Source organism: Salvelinus namaycush, chromosome 20, assembly GCF_016432855.1.
Source record: "Salvelinus namaycush isolate Seneca chromosome 20, SaNama_1.0, whole genome shotgun sequence".
Lineage (NCBI taxonomy): Eukaryota > Metazoa > Chordata > Actinopteri > Salmoniformes > Salmonidae > Salvelinus > Salvelinus namaycush.
Window position 1 is genome coordinate 27,982,268 of NC_052326.1, and position 19,208 is coordinate 28,001,475.

The following is a 19,208-nucleotide window of genomic DNA, read 5'->3' on the forward strand; positions in this document are numbered from 1 at the left end:
TACGAGCAAGCATACGTACATGTATGCGTAACTGTGTATGTTTGTGTGACCTCCCAAATACCAAATGCTCTGATGAGTTCCCTATGTACGGTCCATGTGAGAGTGTTGATTAGACACGCAGAGGTCAGCCCGGCAAACAGTACGTTATACAGGAAGACAAAGTTTCCCAGCCAGATATACCAACCAAAGTCTCCCAGCAGATCAAACCGGGTGATCCCTGAATCATCAAGATCATAAGGAGAAATATTCAATGATTGTTTAGAAAAAGCATCTATTCATTTTTATTTTATATGTACACTACCATTCAATAGTTTGGAGTCACTTAGAAATGTCCTTAATTTTGAAAGAAAAGCACATTTTTGTCCATTAAAATAACATCAAAATGATCAGAAATACAGTGTAGACATTGTTAATGTTGTAAATGACTGTTGTAGCTGGAAACGGCTGTTTTTTAATGGAATATCTACATAGGCGTACAGAGGCCCATTATCAGCAACCATCACTCCTGTGTTTCAATGGCACGTTGTGTTAGCTAATCCAAGTTTATCATCTTAAAAGGCTAATTGATGATTAGAAAACCCTTTTGCAATTATGTTAGCACAGCTGAAAACTGTTGTTCTGATTAAAGAAGCAATAAAACTGGCCTTCTTTAGACTAGTTGAGTATCTGGTGCATCGGCATTTGTGGGTTCGATTACAGGCTCAAAATGGCCAGAAACACAGACCTTTCTTCTGAAACTCGTCAGTCTATTCTTGTTCTGAGAAATGAAGGCTATCCATGTGAGAATTTGCCAAGAAACTGAAGATCTCGTACAACGCTGTGTACCACTCCCTTCACAGAACAGCGCAAACTGGCTCTAACCAGAATAGAAAGAGGAGTGGGAGGCCCCGGTGCAAAACTGAGCAAGAGAACAAGTACATTAGTGTGTCTAGTTTGAGAAACAGATGCCTCACAAGTCCTCAACTGGCAGCTTCATTAAATAGTACCCGCAAAACACCAGTCTCAACGTCAACAGTGAAGAGGCGACTCCGGGATGCTGGCCTTCTAGGCAGAGTTGCAAAGAAAAAGCCATATCTCAGACTGGCCAATAAAACTAAAAGATTAAGATGGGCAAAAGAACACAGACATTGTACAGAGGAACCTAGAGGCCAGCATCCCGGAGTCGCCTCTTCACTGTTGACATTGAGACTGGTGTCTACCCCAAAGTGCTCACTCCACCCCAACTCAAGGCTGTCATGGTTATTGATACCAGACTGTGTCTCTTCTCCTCCCAGAGGATCTCTGATGGCTAACAATTACATACACTGACATAATGTAAACGTTATACATTACCCTCTCTCCCTCAGTGACATTGTTAGTTTCTAAGATCTCCACCCGTCTCCCCTTATCAATGTCTGCCACATGTAATCGCATCCCTGCACTCAACACAGTCCAAGCTTAGTTGCACACAGTATATACCTTCCTCCTATAACCCTTAACTTCTGTTGTAGACCCTCAAACTTAGCACTCCATCAGTGACATAAATAAGTAACATTTCATATTCTCAGAACCCAACAAAAGTAACCTACCCAACCCTGGTTATGTAATGGGACTAACTAGTAAGTTTCCTGGGTAAAGAGGCCTCTTCAAACTCAGCACAACTCAATGTCTCGTCAAGGTCCTCCAGCAGCTGAGGATGGAAGACGTTCAGGGACTCAGACCAGCACACACATACTGTACATACCAACACCCTACACTGACATGAGTCTCACACAGACACACTCACCTTTGGTTTGACCAGTAGGCTTCCTGTGATGCTGAACATGTGTGATAATCCCAGAGGCATACTGTGGGAGACAGGGTATACATTTATATAATACACAGGTATCACAGAGAGAAACCTCACATATACACAATGCCAATGGCCTGGGATATTCATGGGTAAAAGTGTACTGTACTAACAACAGCAGCAGGACTCCAAACAAGGAAATGCAGGAGTACAGATAAGGCAGGTAATACTCTCACAGATCTGACAGACAGAACATGTAACACATTTTAGAGTAATTTAGGAATTAAACTTACATTGCAGATTTTTAGTTAACGTCAACAGACAAAATATGTGAAGAGGTGGAAGATAAAAGACAAAAATCACATAAAACTGGTTACGAAAGTCACATAACAGGGGGAGAGAACGAGAGGGGAGTAGGAGAAGAGGGGTTGTTTTACCGTAAAGACTGGCCATATTATCATCAAGTATGGCTGATGCCACTCACACCATCCCCAGTACCAGCAGGGTCAGGAGGAAGAGGACTACTGCTGTCTCATACAGACGGGCCATCACACCCTGTGTACAGAGAGTATAGAAACGTTATACCACATCTTATATACACATTTACTGTACATGATGCTTTATCACTAACCTTGTCCCAGATATGTACAGTGGGGAGAACAAGTATTTGATACACTGCTGATTTTGCAGGTTTTCCTACATACAAAGCATGTAGAGGTCTGTCATTTTTATCATAGGTACACTTCAACTGTGAGAGACGGAATCTAAAACAAAAATCCAGAAAATCACATTGTATGATTTTTAAGTAATTAATTTGCATTTTATTGCATGACATAAGTATTTGATCACCTACCAACCAGTAAGAATTCCGGCTCTCACAGACCTGTTAGTTTTTCTTTAAGAAACCCTCCTGTTCTCCACTCATTACCTGTATTAACTGCACCTGTTTGAACTCGTTACCTGTATAAAAGACACCTGTCCACACACTCAAACCTCTCCACAATGGCCAAGACCAGAGAGCTGTGTAAGGACATCAGGGATAAAATTGTAGACCTGCACAAGGCTGGGATGGGCTACAGGACAATAGGCAAACAGCTTGGTGAGAAGGCAACAACTGTTGGCGCAATTATTAGAAAATGGAAGAAGTTCAAGATGACGGTCAATCACCCTCGGTCTGGGGCTCCATGCAAGATCTCACCTCGTGGGGCATCAATGATCATGAGGAAGGTGAGAGATCAGCCCAGAACTACACAGCAGGACCTGGTCAATGACCTGAAGAGAGTTGGGACCACAGTCTCAAAGAAAACCATTAGTAACACACTACGCTGTCATGGATTAAAATACTGCAGCGCACGCAAGGTCCCCCTGCTCAAGCCAGCGCATGTCCAGGCCCGTCTGAAGTTTGCCAATGACCATCTGGATGATCCAGAGGAGGAATGGGAGAAGGTCGTGTGGTCTGATGAGACAAAAATAGAGCTTTTTGGTCTAAACTCCACTCGCCGTGTTTGGAGGAAGAAGAAGGATGAGTACAACCCCAAGAACACCATCCCAACCGTGAAGCATGGAGGTGGAAACATCATTCTTTGGGGATGCTTTTCTGCAAAGGGGACAGGATGACTGCACCGTATTGAGGGGAGGATGGATGGGGCCATGTATCGCGAGATCTTGGCCAACAACCTCCTTCCCTCAGTAAGAGCATTGAAGATGAGTTGAGGCTGGGTCTTCCAGCATGACAACGCCCCAAAACACACAGCCAGGGCAACTAAGGAGTGGCTCCGTAGGAAGCATCTCAAGGTCCTGGAGTGGCCTAGCCAGTCTCCAGACCTGAACCCAATAGAAAATCTTTGGAGGGAGCTGAAAGTCCGTATTGCCCAGCGACAGCCCTGAAACCTGAAGGATCTGGAGAAGGTCTGTATGGAGGAGTGGGCCAAAATCCCTGCTGCAGTGTGTGCAAACCTGGTCAAGAACTACAGGAAACGTATGATCTCTGTAATTGCAAACAAAGGTTTCTGTACCAAATATTAAGTTCTGCTTTTCTGATGTATCAAATACTTATGTCATGCAATAAAATGCAAATGAATTACTTAAAAATCATACAATGTGATTATCTGGATTTTTGTTTTAGATTCCTTCTCTCACAGTTGAAGTGTACCTATGATAAAAAATTACAGACCTCTACATGCTTTGTAAGTAGGAAAACCTGCAAAATCGTCAGTGTTTCAAATACTTGTTCTCCCCACTGTATGTGCTTTAGCCAACTCATCCCAATCATCATGGCATGACAACAATACTCAGGGGATTTGGCTCAAGCACATTTTCTAACCAGTCTTCTCTCTCACTGAAGCAGGTACATTTTTGGATCCAGCGAAGCCCTCAGACTCAGTGAAGAAGTAGGCAAAGGGCAGGAGGAAGACCAAGGAGAGGTTGGAGAAGAGGAAGACTAGATTCCACAGTCCTGCATTGAGAGATGGGGACAGACAGTGTTATAGACAGTGAAAGGCTTTATCTCTCTACCTTAATTGGGGAGCACAGGCTCGAAGGGAAAGGGGATACCTAATCAGTTGCACAACTGAATGCATTCAAGTGAAATGTGTCTTCCGCTTTTAACTGGTTGGGTGGCTGCGGGTGGCTGCCTTGATCGACGTCCTCATCATTGGCGACCGGGGAGCAGTTAACTGCCTTGCTCAAGTGCAGAACAGCAGATTTTTTTCCACCTTGCCGGCACTGAGATTTGAACCAGTGACCTTTTGGTTACTGGCCCAACGCTCTTAACCGCTAGGCTACCGTCTGCCTCCATAGTAATAGATGGAACGGAATAAATTGAATGGTATTGAGTAGAGGTCGACCGATTATGATTTTTCAATGCCGATACTGTCACAATCGTTAGAATGATTGGACCAAGGCGCAGCGTGCGTAGAGTTCCACATGTTTATTTAAATGAAACTCCCAGAAAACAATAAAGAAACAAACGAACCAGAAAACAATAAAGAAAAAAACAAACCGTGAAGAAATGGAGTGCTCACAGGCACTACATAAAAACAAGATCCCACAAACAACAGGTGGGAAAAGGCTGCCTAAATATTATCACCAATCAGAGACAACGATAGACAGCTGCCTCTGATTGGGAACCATACCAGGCCAACATAGAAAACGAAAAACTAGAATGCCCACCCTAAACACACCCTGACCTAACCAAATAGATAAATAAAAAGGCTCTCTAAGGTCAGGGCGTGACAGATACCGATTATTGGAGGACCAAAAAATGCCGATACCGATTAATCGGCCGATTTTTATATTTATATTTGTAATAATGACAACTACAACAATACTGAATGAACAATGAACACTTATTTTAACTTAATATAATACATAAATAAAATCTATTTAGTCTCAAATAAATAATGAAACATGTTCAATTTGGTTTAAATAATGCAAATACACAGTGTTGGAGAAGAAAGTAAAAGTGCAATATGTGCCATGTAAAAAAGCTCATGTTTAAGTTCCTTGCTCAGAACATGAGAACATATGAAAGCTGGTGGTTCAATATTCCCAGTTCTTCAATATTTCCAGTTAAGAAGTTTTAGGTTGTAGTTATTATAGGAATTATGATGTGTCGACTATTTCTCTCTATACCATTTGTATTTCATATACCTTTGACTATTGGATGTTCTTATAGGCACTTTAGTATTGCCAGCCTAATCTCGGGAGTTGATAGGCTTGAAATCATAAACAGCGCTGTGATTCAAGCATTGCTAAGAGCTTCTGGCAAACGCAGTAAAGTGCTGTTTGAATGAATGTTTACGAGCCTGCTGCTGCCTACCACCACTCAGTCAGACTGCTCTATCAAATCATAGACTTAATTATAATATAATAACCACAGAAATATGAGCCTTTGGTCAGTAATATGGTCAAATCCGGAAACTATAATTTAGAAAACAAAACGTTTATTCTTTCAGTGAAATACGGAACCGTTCCGTATTTTATCGAACAGGTGGCAACCCTAAGTCTAAATATTGCTGATACACTGCACAACTTTCAATGTCATGTCATAATTATGTAAAATTCTGGCAAATTAGTTCACAGTTCACAACGAGCCACCCAAACTGTTGCATATACCCTGACCATGCCGATTAATCGGTCAACCTCTAGTGTCGAGCACATCAAACACATAGTTGTCATATATTTGTTATCATTCCATTCACTCCATTCCAGCAATAATTAGCAGCCTCCTGTTCTGTCTACATGCTATCGTCTTCTGATTCAACTTCACTAACAGTCCGTTTTAGAAGTTGAGGTTCTGAGGAGCTCATATCTGCAGGAGCTCATATCATATCTGTCTTATCATCATCACTGAGTAAAGGTCATATTTGCACCCTTGTAACCTGGGGTGGACTGTCATTTTTCTCTGAACAAATTCAATAGGAATAAAAATTAAATATGTGAAGCATGCGCACTAAGAAAATCTTTCAACAGCACAGGACCTCAAACCACGTACAAAATGTCAGCATACATTAGGTGGGTCTGACAACGTGTGTCAGCGTAACTATCTATGTGAGTATGTTCATGTAGGGGCTTGTGTGTGTTTACCATGTATAAGAGATCTGTTAAGCCACTGCATGTAGTAGCTGTGTGGGAAGGAGAGCAGGACCTCATTGGAGAAGATGGAGAGATGTAGGAATAGAACAGCGCCCACAGAGACAGAGAGAGTGAAAGTACAGAGCCACAGCCTAGAGAAAGACAGAGAGAAAGAGTGAGAGAGAGAAAGAGATTTTACAAAAAGAAGCTGCATTCCTATATGACACATAGAAATATCAAATATGTAACTAACCCTTATATGTAGCTAACCCTTATCACAGTACAGTAATGTCTGGACCCCCATATGTGTTTGTGTGTGGCCCTGACCTGTGTGTAGGTGTGTGTGGCCCTGATCTGTGTGTAGGTGTGTGTGGCCCTGACCTGTGTGTAGGTGTGTGTGGCCCTGATCTGTGTGTGGCCCTGATCTGTGTGTAGGTGTGTGTGGCCCTGACCTGTGTGTAGGTGTGTGTGGCCCTGACCTGTGTGTAGGTGTGTGTGGCCCTGATCTGTGTGTAGGTGTGTGTGGCCCTGATCTGTGTGTAGGTGTGTGTGGCCCTGATCTGTGTGTGGCCCTGATCTGTGACTGATCATGATATTGATCAGATAGGTCAGCTGTTTCCAACAACTGAACAAATTGGTGCACAATTTAGAATGCATGTGCAAGTGTTGGGAAAAGGGTTGGGGGTGGTATTAAACAATTTGCTAACCCCACCCATTACGATGAAGAATGTAGTCCTAAAAACTGAAGGATGATCATATTTGACACAGGCTTTGAAATTTATTTTGTATACCATAGTTTTGTACAAGCAAAAGAAGACAGGCTATCAAAAGTGCAGAGTCCTTTGTTGGTTAAAGTAAAAACCCATGGATCGCTGTGTTTCCTCCTCACTTCTTTCTCTCTCTCTCTGGCTTCGTACATGGTTTAAAATCACGCTACACAAGAGAGGTTACTAGAACGAAACTTTAGCCAGAAACATCTGGTTTGTGAAAACCCCTAGTCCCAACACCCATATTCATTACTGGCTCCCCACTGGCTGTCCATGGGGTGCTGCGGACCCTACATTCCTGACTGGGTGGGGGCTGGTTGTGTGTGTGTGTGTGTGTGTGTGTGTGTGTGTGTGTGTGTGTGTGTGTGTGTGTGTGGGGGGGGGGGGGGGGGGGGGGGGGGGGGTTGTTGTGCACTGTGTCTGCCCTACGGAGGGTATCCCAGGGTAACATTCCTTCAGGATTAGAAATTATGCAAATAATTAATTTACTACAACCCAACATCTATCTGCAATATTAAAGCTACTGTCCCCCTAATTTTTTAAATTATAATAATAAAAATAACATTCCCTGCGCCCCTGAGGCCGAGGGAGGGGGCCAACAGAGGGAGGTTGCATAACAGGCTCTGGCTGTAATTTGTACCAGAGTGTATTTTGGAAAGCATTCCGTCCCCAATACCAATGCTTACTGTCAATTCCTGACGCAAACATACACTCACAAGTGAGGTGGTGGGGTTGCTACAGTTAAAAACATCCTAGCTCGTGCACATGCACACACACATAAATTATGGCCCCTTCATGGTAAACAGCAACTTGTTAACGTTGATATGCAAAACCTATACGCAGAAGTGTGAAGTAAGGGCAAACATATGCTGAGATATGCATTTATATACTGTATATGTCCATCCTGGCTGTAATACAAAACCCACATGTAGGACCAAAGGAGGATATTGGCAGACATACAGAAATACCAACAGTATAATCAATGACTTTTACAGTTAATCAGTAGAGTACTGAGCTGCAGAAACCCAGCAGACCTTGCAGCCTGTGACCTGACCTCCACTCCCCTGACTTTGGCCTCACAGACTCACACGTACCTGTGGTGAACTCAGCGTTCCTGTTGTAGTGGGTGATGACCAGATAGGAGACGATGTAGAGACAGATGAAAAGCAGGACACAGATCTGTGGAGACAAAAACACTAAGATCAATGATCAGGATCAAGCTTCCTATGATTAATCCATGCTAACGTTTGGAATAAATCAGCAATCCTCTATTATTCAGTTATTAGTTTTCTCATCTCTATTTGCAAGTATAAAGACAAGAATTCAATCTACAGAGAAAATCCACACAATGCTGCTGTAGACCCAGAGTGTTGCTGTAACAGAGGTGAGTGGGTTCGCACAGGGCAAACAAACACCAGAGAAGGTCTTCAAGTTGTCAAGTCCTCTCCGTCACCCCCTCAGGGGTTCTATAGCTGCATCATCGAAAGCATATGACTGGTTGCATCACCGTCTGGTATAGAGGTCGACCGATTAATCGGAATGGCTGATTAATTAGGGCCGATTTCAAGTTTTCATAACATTCGGAAATCTGTATTTTTGGACACCGATTTGGCCGATTTAAAAAAATATATATTATTATTTTTTTTTTTTTTACACCTTTATTTAATCTTTATTTAACTAGGCAAGTCAGTTAAGAACACATTCTTATTTTCAATGACGGCCTAGGAACGGTGGCCGTCATTGACTGCCTCGTTCAGGGCAGAACGACAGATTTTTACCTTGTCAGCTCGGGGGATTCAATCTTGCAACCTTACAGTTAACTACATTGTATATAGATTCTCTTTTTTTCTACCATGTTATTGACTTGTTTATTGTTTACTCCATGTGTAACTCTGTGTTGTTGTCTGTTCACACTGCTATGCTTTATCTTGGCCAGGTCGCAGTTGCAAATGAGAACTTGTTCTCAACTAGCCTACCTGGTTAAATAAAGGTGAAATAAAAAAATAAAAAATAAAACTAGTCCAACGCTCTAACCACCCACCTGATTACATTGCACTCCACGAGGAGCCTGCCTGTTACGCGAATGCAGTAAGCCAAGGTAAGTTGCTAGCTAGCATTAAACTTATCTTATAAAAAACAATCAATCAATCAATCATAATCACTAGTTAACTACACATGGCTGATGATATTACTAGTTTATCTAGCGTGTCCTGCGTTGCATATAATCGATGCGGTGCGTATCGTTGCTCCAATGTGTACCTAACCATAAACATCGATGCCTTTCTTAAAATCAATATACAGAAGTATATATTTTTTAACCTGCATATTTAGCTAAAAGAAATCCAGGTTAGCAGGCAATATTAACCAGGTGAAATTGTGTCACTTCTCTTGCGTTCATTGCACACAGAGTCAGTGTATATGCAACAGTTTGGGCCGCCTAATTTGCCAGAATTTTATGTAATTATGACATAACATTGAAGGTTGTGCAATGTAACAGGAATATTTAGACTTAGGGATGCCACCCGTTAGATAAAATACGGAACGGTTCCGTATTTCACTGAAACAATAAACGTCTTGTTTTTGAGATGATAGTTTCTGGATTCGACCATATTAATGACCTAAGGCTCGCATTTCTGTGTGTTATTATGTTATAGTTAAGTCTATGATTTGATAGAGCAGTCTGACTGAGCGATGGTAGGCACCAGCAGGCTCGTAAGCATTCATTCAAACAGCACCTTCGTGCGTTTTGCCAGCAGCTCTGCTGTTGATGACTTCAAGCCTATCAACTCCTGAGAAGAGGCTGGTGTAACCGATGTGAAATAGCTAGCTAGTTAGCGGGGTGCGCGCTAATAGCGTTTCAAACTTCACTCGCTCTGAGACTTGGAGTGGTTGTTCCCCTTGCACTGCAAGGGCCGTGGCTTTTGTGGAGCGATGGGTAACGCTGCTTCGAGTGTGGCTGTTGTCGTTGTGTTCCTGGTTCGAGCCCAGGTAGGAGCGAGGAGAGGGACGGAAGCTATACTGTTACACTGGCAATACTAAAGTGCCTATAAGAACATCCAATAGTCAAAGGTTAATGAAATACAAATGGTATAGAGAGAAATAGTCCTATAATTCCTATAACAACTACAACCTAAAACTTCTTACCTGGGAATATTGAAGACTCATGTTAAAAGGAACCTTCAGCTTTCATATGTTCTCATGTTCTGAGCAAGGAACTTAAACGTTAGCTTTCTTATATTGCACTTTTACTTTCTTCTCCAACACTTTGTTTTTGCATTATTTAAACCAAATTGAACATGTTTCATTATTTATTTGAGGCTAAATTGATTTTATTTATGTATTATATTAAGTTAAAATAAGTGTTCATTCAGTAATGTTGTAATTGTCATTATTACAAATAAAATAAAACAAATTGGCTGATTAATCGGTATCGGCTTTTTTGGTCCTCCAATAATCGGTATCGGTATCGGCGTTGAAAAATCATACTCGGTCGACCTCTAGTCTGGTATGGCAACTGCTCGGCCTCCGACTGCAACGCACTACAGAGGGTAGTAGGGCTGGGGGCGAAATGGCCTAAAGGTAATATCTCAATTTCTTTCAAATATTTGGACGATTCACAATATATATCTCGATTTCTTGTTTTTCTCTAAACAAATTAAAAAAGGCCAAGACATAATTCTTAACTGAATTATCTTTATTAATATACAAAATATATTAATTATTTGTGCAAAACAAATGAACAACACACACCCACACGTCTATTCTATTGCTTACGAATGTTTGACCACTAGCTATTTGAATATGTGTCACGTCCTGACCATAGTTCTTATGTGTTTTGCTTGTTTAGTGTTGGTCAGGACGTGAGCTGGGTGGGAATTCTATGTTGTGTGTCTAGTTTGTCTGTTTCTGTGTCCAGCCTAATATGGTTCTCAATCAGAGACAGCTGTCAATCGTTGTCCCTGATTGAGAATCATATATAGGTGGCTTGTTTTGTGTTGGGGATTGTGGGTGGTTGTTTCCTGTCTCTGTGTTTGTGTTCTGCACCAGATAGGACTGTTTCGGTTTGCCACACTTTGTTATTTTGTTCGTTGTAAGTGTTCACTGTTTTTTGTTTAATTAAACATGTTGAGCACTGGCTACGCTGCGTGTTGGTCCGATCCCTGTTTCACCCCCTCTTCTAGTGAAGAGAGGGAAGGCTGCCGTTACAATATGTAATTTATGTAATAATTTTGATTGAAAATGTATTAATTTAGTTAATTTGTTGTTATAATTAAAACAGCCTGTGGTTATTTGCTATTGGATTGGCAGAATGACACAACTACTAACGCATTAGCCTACAGCTGGTCTGAACATAACATTTTTGAATGCACTTTAATTATCAAATGTCACACTTACCGATGGTGAGGTGAAGCCTGTGCCCAAAGCACTGCAGGCGGGTCCAGTTGTTCAAGCGCAATGCTTTTATCATGTTGCTCCTGCTGTCAGCTGTCACGCACACCTGTCGGTATTCGCTCATCTTCCACGATGCCAGAGTCTTTGAGGCCCTGGGCTTTTACTTCACCCGTATGATCATCGAGGAAGTAAGACGTCTGGAGGCAGACATTTTGCAATTTCCAGTCTTCATTAATGTAGTGGACTGTCAAACTTAGGTGTGGCTCTGACGTTCTGCTCGACCATAGATCAGCTGTGGTGGAAAAATAAGAAACACTAGCCAGCTTCTCTGCGACTCTTTCGCGGGTAGCAGTATATAATCGCGGCAGGGCTTCTTCCGTGAAATACTTGCGGCTTGGCAGCTGATATTTGTGGTCAACTGTAAATAACGGCTTTTTAAGCCTGGCTTTTCTACTGTAAAGATTGGAACCATATTGTAATGACCTGACTAGATCATAAATGAACAATTGTCCAGACAGAGGATTGAGTTTGCGAATTGACGGTTTATTAAACCAACTTTACACAGGCTACTGTTTGGCCGTAGCCCACGCCAAATAAAGGACAGATAACCCACAAGCCAATCGTGACCTTCTCTTGTGAAGCCCAGACGTATGAGAGAGAACAAAGGCTAAACCTGGTCTTAACTTCCAATGCTCCATCCCCCTGCCCAACCCCCCTCCACGCCACTCCGCCAACCGCCAGGATGCCCGGCATCAGAACATTCCAGGCATTCCCGTGATTGGCAGATAGCAGGTTGATTGACATGTCGGACCCCGCGAACACTGGGTACTGGTCAGTACAACACAACCACCTACTAGCCTAACACATAACACACAGCTGTCTGTGCGGGTCGCTACACAGCCCCCCCACCACAAAGTCCCTCGTCCCCGAGGGAACAAACAAAGTCTCTGAAGCGACCCGGAGGTCTCCTTTGCCTGCGTGGCCGTGATGGTCGCAGAGTGACCCTCTGGGAACCAGGGGATGAAGGCAGGGATATGGGGGACAAGGAAGCGGGAACGGGTAATACAGTCCGTGGCTCTGGGGAACCACGCGGTGACACAGGGGGGGAGACAGGGGGAGTGGGCTGTCTGGAGCCTTGTCTGCGGCACCTGGGGGTGGGTGCCTGGAGAATGTCATTGCCAGAGAGGGGAATTGTGGGGATTCCTAGGGTTTGGGGAGAAGAGGCCCCTCTGTATGGGGCTAACCTGTCCCGGTGCAGTGCCACCTTTCTCCCCCTGGGAGGAAGCTGCACCCGGTAAACAACCTCCCCTACCCTCTCCAGGACACTGCAGGGTCCCACCCAGTGACTGTCCAACTTGGGGCATCTGCCTTTTTTCCTTAGGGGGCTGTAGACCCAGACCAGCTCCCCAGCCACAAAGTGCCTTCCCCGGGTGTGCACGTCATAGTTCCTCTTCTGCCTCACACCTGCATTCACCAGCTGCTCTCTGGCGAAGGTGTGGGCTGTCTCCAGGCGGTCCTGGAGTCTCCGGGCATACTCCGGCCCCGGGGGAACATGAGGGCTATCCAGGGGCCGACCAAACGCCATCTCCGCAGGGGTGCGGATCTCTCTCCCCAGCATGAGGAGGGCAGGCGTGCAGGAGGTGGAGTCTTGGACAGCGGAGCGGCATGCCATGAGGACCATAGGCAGGTGCTTGTCCCAGTCACGCTGGTGTTTGGAAGAGACGATTGCCAGCTGCTGTCCAAGCGTTTTGTTGAAGCGCTCCACAAGGCCATCACTTTGAGGATGGAGAGGAGTAGTGCGGGTCTTGTGCATACCTAGCCTCTCACACATGGTGGCGAACACACGGGACTCAAAGTTTCTGCCTTGGTCGCTGTGGATGGACTTTGCAGCTCCAAACCTGCTGAACATCCCTGCTGTCAGGGCGTCGACGATGGTCTCTGCCTCCTGGTCAGGCAGAGCATAGGCCTCGGGCCATTTTGTGAAATAGTCCATGGCCGTGAGCACCCAGCGGTTTCCACTGTCTGTGGTGGGGAACGGCCCAACTACATCCACTCCCACCCTCTCCATGGGAGCCCCCACTGGGAACTGTTGGAGCTCAGCATGAGAGCGGCCTGGGGGGCCCTTTCTCGCTGTGCAGTTGTCACAGCGGCGACAAAAGTCCTCCACATCCCTCTTGTGCTGCCCCCAGTAGAAGCCCTGACGGAGACGGCGCAGTGTTTTTGTGACCCCAAAGTGTCCAGTCCCCACCCCCCCATGAGTACTCTGGAGCACAGCCTCCCGCAATGCTTTTGGGACCACCACCTGCCACCTCTCCTCTCCCATAGCTGACTCCTTCCATGCCCGCTGTAGCACGCCATCAGCCAGCCGCAGTCTCTCAAACTTTGACCACAACCCTTTGGTCGCGAGTGAGAGCGCTGTCACCTCTTCCCATGGTGGCCTCACCTGCGCCTCTACCCACTGTAGCACTGGCTGTAGGTCTGTGTCCCGTCCCTGCTGCTGCCCCCATTCAGCCACGTCGACAGTCTGCAGCTCACAGCAGACAGGCCCGCTCGCCCGACACACTGTGGCACAGACCCCCTCCTCTGCACACAGCTCTCTCTCCCGTCCCTCTCTCCATTCACAGTGGCGGCAGCCGTCTGCAGTACAGGGCCGATGGGACATGGCGTCGGCGTTGGAGTGGCGTGCCCCTGCCCTGTGCACCACCGTGAAGTCATACGGCTGAAGCTCCTCCAACCAGCGTGCAACCTGCCCCTCTGGCTCTCTGAAAGACATGAGCCACTGGAGAGCAGAGTGATCAGTCCTTACAGTAAAGGGCAGACCACCCAGGTAGTACTTGAAGTGTTTGACGGAAGCCACAACAGCCAAGAGCTCCCGCCGGGTGACACAGTAGCGGCGCTCATGTTTGTCAAATGTTTTGCTGAAGTACACCACCACTCTCTCCCCCTCTGGCCCCACCTGGGCCAGCACCCCACCCATGCCCACATTGCTCGCGTCTGTGTCCAGGATAAAGGGCAAGGTGAGGTCAGGGGGGGCAAGCACGGGGGCCTCGATCAGTGCACGTTTGAGGGTGTTGAACGCCTCCTCACACTCCACTGTCCAAGTGAAAGCCTTGTCCTTCGGCAGCAGGCGGTTCAGTGGAGCAGCAACGCTTGAGAAGCCCCGTACAAACCTCCTGTAGTACGAGGCCAGGCCCAGGAAACTCTTCAGCTGACGCTGGTCGGTGGGGGTGGGCCAGTCTCTGACAGCCCCTACCTTGTCCTCCATGGTGCTGATCCCCTCCTTCCCCACTCGGTGGCCCAAGAAGGACACCTCTCTCCTCATGAAGTGGCACTTCTCGGGGTGGAGCTTCAGACCTGCGGCATCCACCCTCTCCAGCACACGCCGTAGCGCCCCCAGGGCTGACTGGAAGGAGCTGCCATGGGCCAGGATGTCATCGAGGTATACCAGACACTGCTGTCGGGGGATGCCATCCAGCACCCTGTCCATCAAACGCTCAAAAGTAGCTGGAGCGTTGCACAGGCCAAAGCACAGGACCTTGAACTGCCAGTGTCCTCTGTTAGTGGAGAACGCAGTTTTGGCTCTGGCCTCTGGGGAGAGGGGCACCTGCCAGTAGCCACTGCGGAGGTCTAGTGAGGAGAACCAGGAGGACCCCCTAACCAGGTCCAGCGACTCATCGATACGTGGTATGGGGTATGAGTCCTTCCTGGTTACCTCATTCAGCCGCCTGTAGTCCGTACAGAACCTCAGCTTGCCCCCCTTCTTCGGAACCATGACGACTGGCGCCGCCCAGGGGCTGTCTGAGGGCTCAATGAAGTCTGCCCGCTGCATCTCCAACACAGCCTTGTCTGCCGCCTCCTGGCGTGCCAGCGGGATACGGCGGGGACGCATCTTGATGGGTCGAGCATCACCTGTGTCGATCTCATGCTGCACCAGATGAGTCTGACCCACCTCTTCCTCACTCAGCACAAAGCTGTCTCTGAATTCAAACAGCAACTGCCACAACCGTTCCTGCTGCTCGGGGTCAAGACCAACAGAGTTCCTCCCCCATATCGCCATCACTGCAGACAGTGTCCTCTCCTCTGCCATCTGGGGTAGCTGGGCTGGGGGGGCGCGGCCCGGGCTCACAGAGGGCTGTGTCATGGAGGTAGCTGGGGGAATGTAACACACCGCCGTAGGTGACAGGGGGGCTGGGGAAAAGTCACACACAGCTGTGGGGGAGGGGGGGCAGCCATGAGTCTCTGCTGCTTTAACTGTTGGAGTAAAAGGTTTGTTGGGTTGAGTGAATGTGACATTAGGGGGGTCCATGGTGACTCCCGGCCCTCCCTGGAAGCTCAGTGTGCCCCTATTTAGGTCTAACTGGCAGCCTGTGCTCCTAAGAAAGTCCAACCCCAGGATACAAGGGTCCTGCACAGCCGCCACCCACACAGAATGACGCACAGTCCTGCCCCCTACTGTCAGAGTCATTATTCCCTTCCCTTTCATGGGTGCCAGCTCACCTGTGACTGTGCGGAGCTGCACAGTTGTAGGTTCACACTGAGTCCAACCTGGCACAATATCTGGCCTCACCAGGGTTACTGTGGACCCAGTGTCCACCAGGGCGGAGCAGGGCACCCCCTCCACAGTGACAGGGACATGACAAAAGTCCCCAACACAGGTCCGGCCCACCACAACAACAGGCTCCATCCGCTTGCCCTCGTCTGCTTCTGGGGGAAGTGGAGCCTTGCTTCCCCGTCTGTGCCGGTGGGCTCCTCCTGAAGAAGATGGTGGTTGGGATAGAAAGCCAGGGGTCCGCACTACCCGGTCTATGCGGACCCCGAGCCGTTTCCCTGAGCTCTGGGGGACATGGGGCAATCTCGGCGCAGATGGCCTGGCTGGCCACAACCCCAGCAGACCCTGGGACCAGGGCGTGTGTTTTGTGCCGCCTGTAGCGACACAGGACGAATGAGTTCTGTCATTTCAGCCACCCATGCAGGCTTTTCCAGCTCCGGGCTGCTCTGCCCCCCAGCTCGCACAGAGGGTGTGTCTCCCTGCACCCCCACCAAAGCCCCAGCTGAAGCCCCAGCCCACACCAGCTCCCTCTCCAAAGCCATCTCCAAGGCTATCTGCAATGACTCAGGATGAGCCAGCTGGGTCTGTATGCGCAGCTCCGTAGGAGAGAGCGCCTGTATGAACTGGTCCCGTGCTAGCTCGCTCTGCACGGAGGGGGGCATGTGAGCATATGCCCGCCGAGAGAGGCTCTCAATGTCATTAGCTAGCACCCGTAGAGGCTCTCCAGGCTGCCTGCGTCTATTACTCAGTTCGGAGCGCAGTAGCCCGGGCTGTACACACTGTCCATAGCGCCTCCTCAGTGCTCCCACTAAAGCACCATAATCATGTCTGTCCTCGGGGCTAATCAATATCAAACAGGCCAGAGCTTCATCCGTGAGGCATAAAGCCAACTGCAGTGCCCTTTCGTCATCCGACCACCCCCTAAAATGAGCTAACAGTTCAAACTGAGCATGAAAAGCTTCCCAATCCGCCTTACCGGAATACTTTGGGGTCTTAACAGATACGGACGCAGCCGTGAACTGGGCGCCGCCATGTTTGTTTACATCCTGAGCCCCAGATTCCTCGTCCCGCCGCGTCGACGTCACCCCTTCGGTCCGCCCACCAGAATCCGCGCAAAACACAGTCGACGAAGGACTCATGCCCGCTTCAGCCGCCATCACTCTAACGTCCTCCCTCAAGCGGCCTCTGGGCTCCAGAACCCTGGCGATCTCCTCAGCCAGAACCTCCGACGTCCATGCACACGCACCTCCTTAGCCATAATCGTCCCCTACCTCCACCTTCACTTTCGGATTCCCTCGAAACATTTTCAACCACCGTTCTCACCTACGGTAGCTAGCCACATAAGTCAGCTAGCTAGCTGGCTAACTTTTATCAACATTTTTACTTCTGACACCAATGTAATGACCTGACTAGATCATAAATGAACAATTGTCCAGACAGAGGATTGAGTTTGCGAATTGACGGTTTATTAAACCAACTTTACACAGGCTACTGTTTGGCCATAGCCCACGCCAAACAAAGGACAGATGACCCACAAGCCAATCGTGACCTTCTCTTGTGAAGCCCAGACGTAAGAGAGAGAACAAAGGCTAAACCTGGTCTTAACTTCCAATGCTCCATCCCCCTGCCCAACCCCCCTCCACGCCACTCCGCCAACCGCAAGGATGCCCGGCATCAGAACATTCCAGGCATTCCCGTGATTGGCAGATAGCAGGTTGATTGACATGTCAGACCCCGCGAACACTGGGTACTGGTCAGTACAACACAACCACCTACTAGCCTAACACATAACACACAGCTGTCTGTGCGGGTCGCTACAATATCTTTCGCTATGTAATAGGTCACTGCATCCGTTATCTCCTTCCACCTCAAACTTTTCTTGTCATAAGGGATTACGTTTGAAAAGGATGCGGCTATGGTAGTCTTTTAGCAGACGTTTTGGGAATCGGGCGACTGGAAGCGGCATTGCGTAGTCTCACACATTCCACCGCGTGTTTCAGTTGCAGGTGATTGAAGGGGTTGTTGGTTGAAGGCGTTTCGTTCTAATTGTCTTTCAACACATTTTGCACAGGACATTCGTTTGCTGAACATCAGACCTCTTAAACCCGAACCACTTCCATATTACTGAAAAAACATTGTTGCCCTTTTTGGGGATGATTTCATCCTCACGAGAGGCTGAGCTGGCCCACTCACTTTCCATTTTGGTGGAACTTTTACCGTCGCTACACTTTCCGGCGTGGTTACGATTTGTGAAAGGTTGTCTAGGGTTGTGATGGGTGGATGACCTCTGTGCACGTGTTGTCACGCAATTGGGACATGATTCGACATTGGGCTGACAGTGAGAGGCTGCATTTGTAAAACGTTACAACATTATAACAGAACGTTGATTCTTGCGATACAGGCATTTTCCATATCGCGCTAAAACATAAACTTGAATATATCGATAAAACTTGATATATCGCCCAGCCCTAACAGAGGGTAGTGCGTACAGCCCAATACATCACTGGGACCAAGCTTCCTGCCATCTAGGACCTCTATACCAGGCGGTGTCAGAGGAAGGCCCTAGAAATTGCCAAAGACTCCATCCACCCTAGTCATAGACTATTCTCTCTGCTACCGCACGGCAAGCGGTACTGGAGCGCCAAGTCTAGGTCCAAAAGGCTTCTTAACAGCTTCTACCACCAAGCCATAAGACTCCTGAACAGCTAACCAAATGGCTACCCAGACTGTTTGCATTGACCCCAACCCCCCACCCATATTTTTACGCTGCTGTTACTCTGTTTAAATCAAATCAAATGTATTTATATAGCCCTTCTTACATCAGCTGATATCTCAAAGTGCTGTACAGAAACCCAGCCTAAAACCCCAAACAGCAAGCAATGCAGGTGTAGAAGCACGGTGGCTAGGAAAAACTCCCTAGAAAGGCCAAAACCTAGGAAGAAACCTAGAGAGGAACCAGGCTATGAGGGGTGGCCAGTCCTCTTCTGGCTGTGCCAGGTGGAGATTATAACAGAACATGGCCAAGATGTTCAAATGTTCATAAATGACCAGCATGGTCAAATAATAATAATCACAGTAGTTGTCGAGGGTGCAACAAGTCAGCACCTCAGGAGTAAATGTCAGTTGGCTTTTCATAGCCGATCATTAAGAGTATCTC

General features: G+C 47.2%; 1 pseudogene; it reads right to left on the reverse strand.

The window, feature by feature from the left end:
- Nucleotides 1–1,591: 1,591 nt before the first annotated feature.
- Nucleotides 1,592–17,208, reverse strand: LOC120064741 (annotated as a pseudogene).
- Between the last annotated feature and the right edge of the window lie 2,000 nt (nt 17,209–19,208).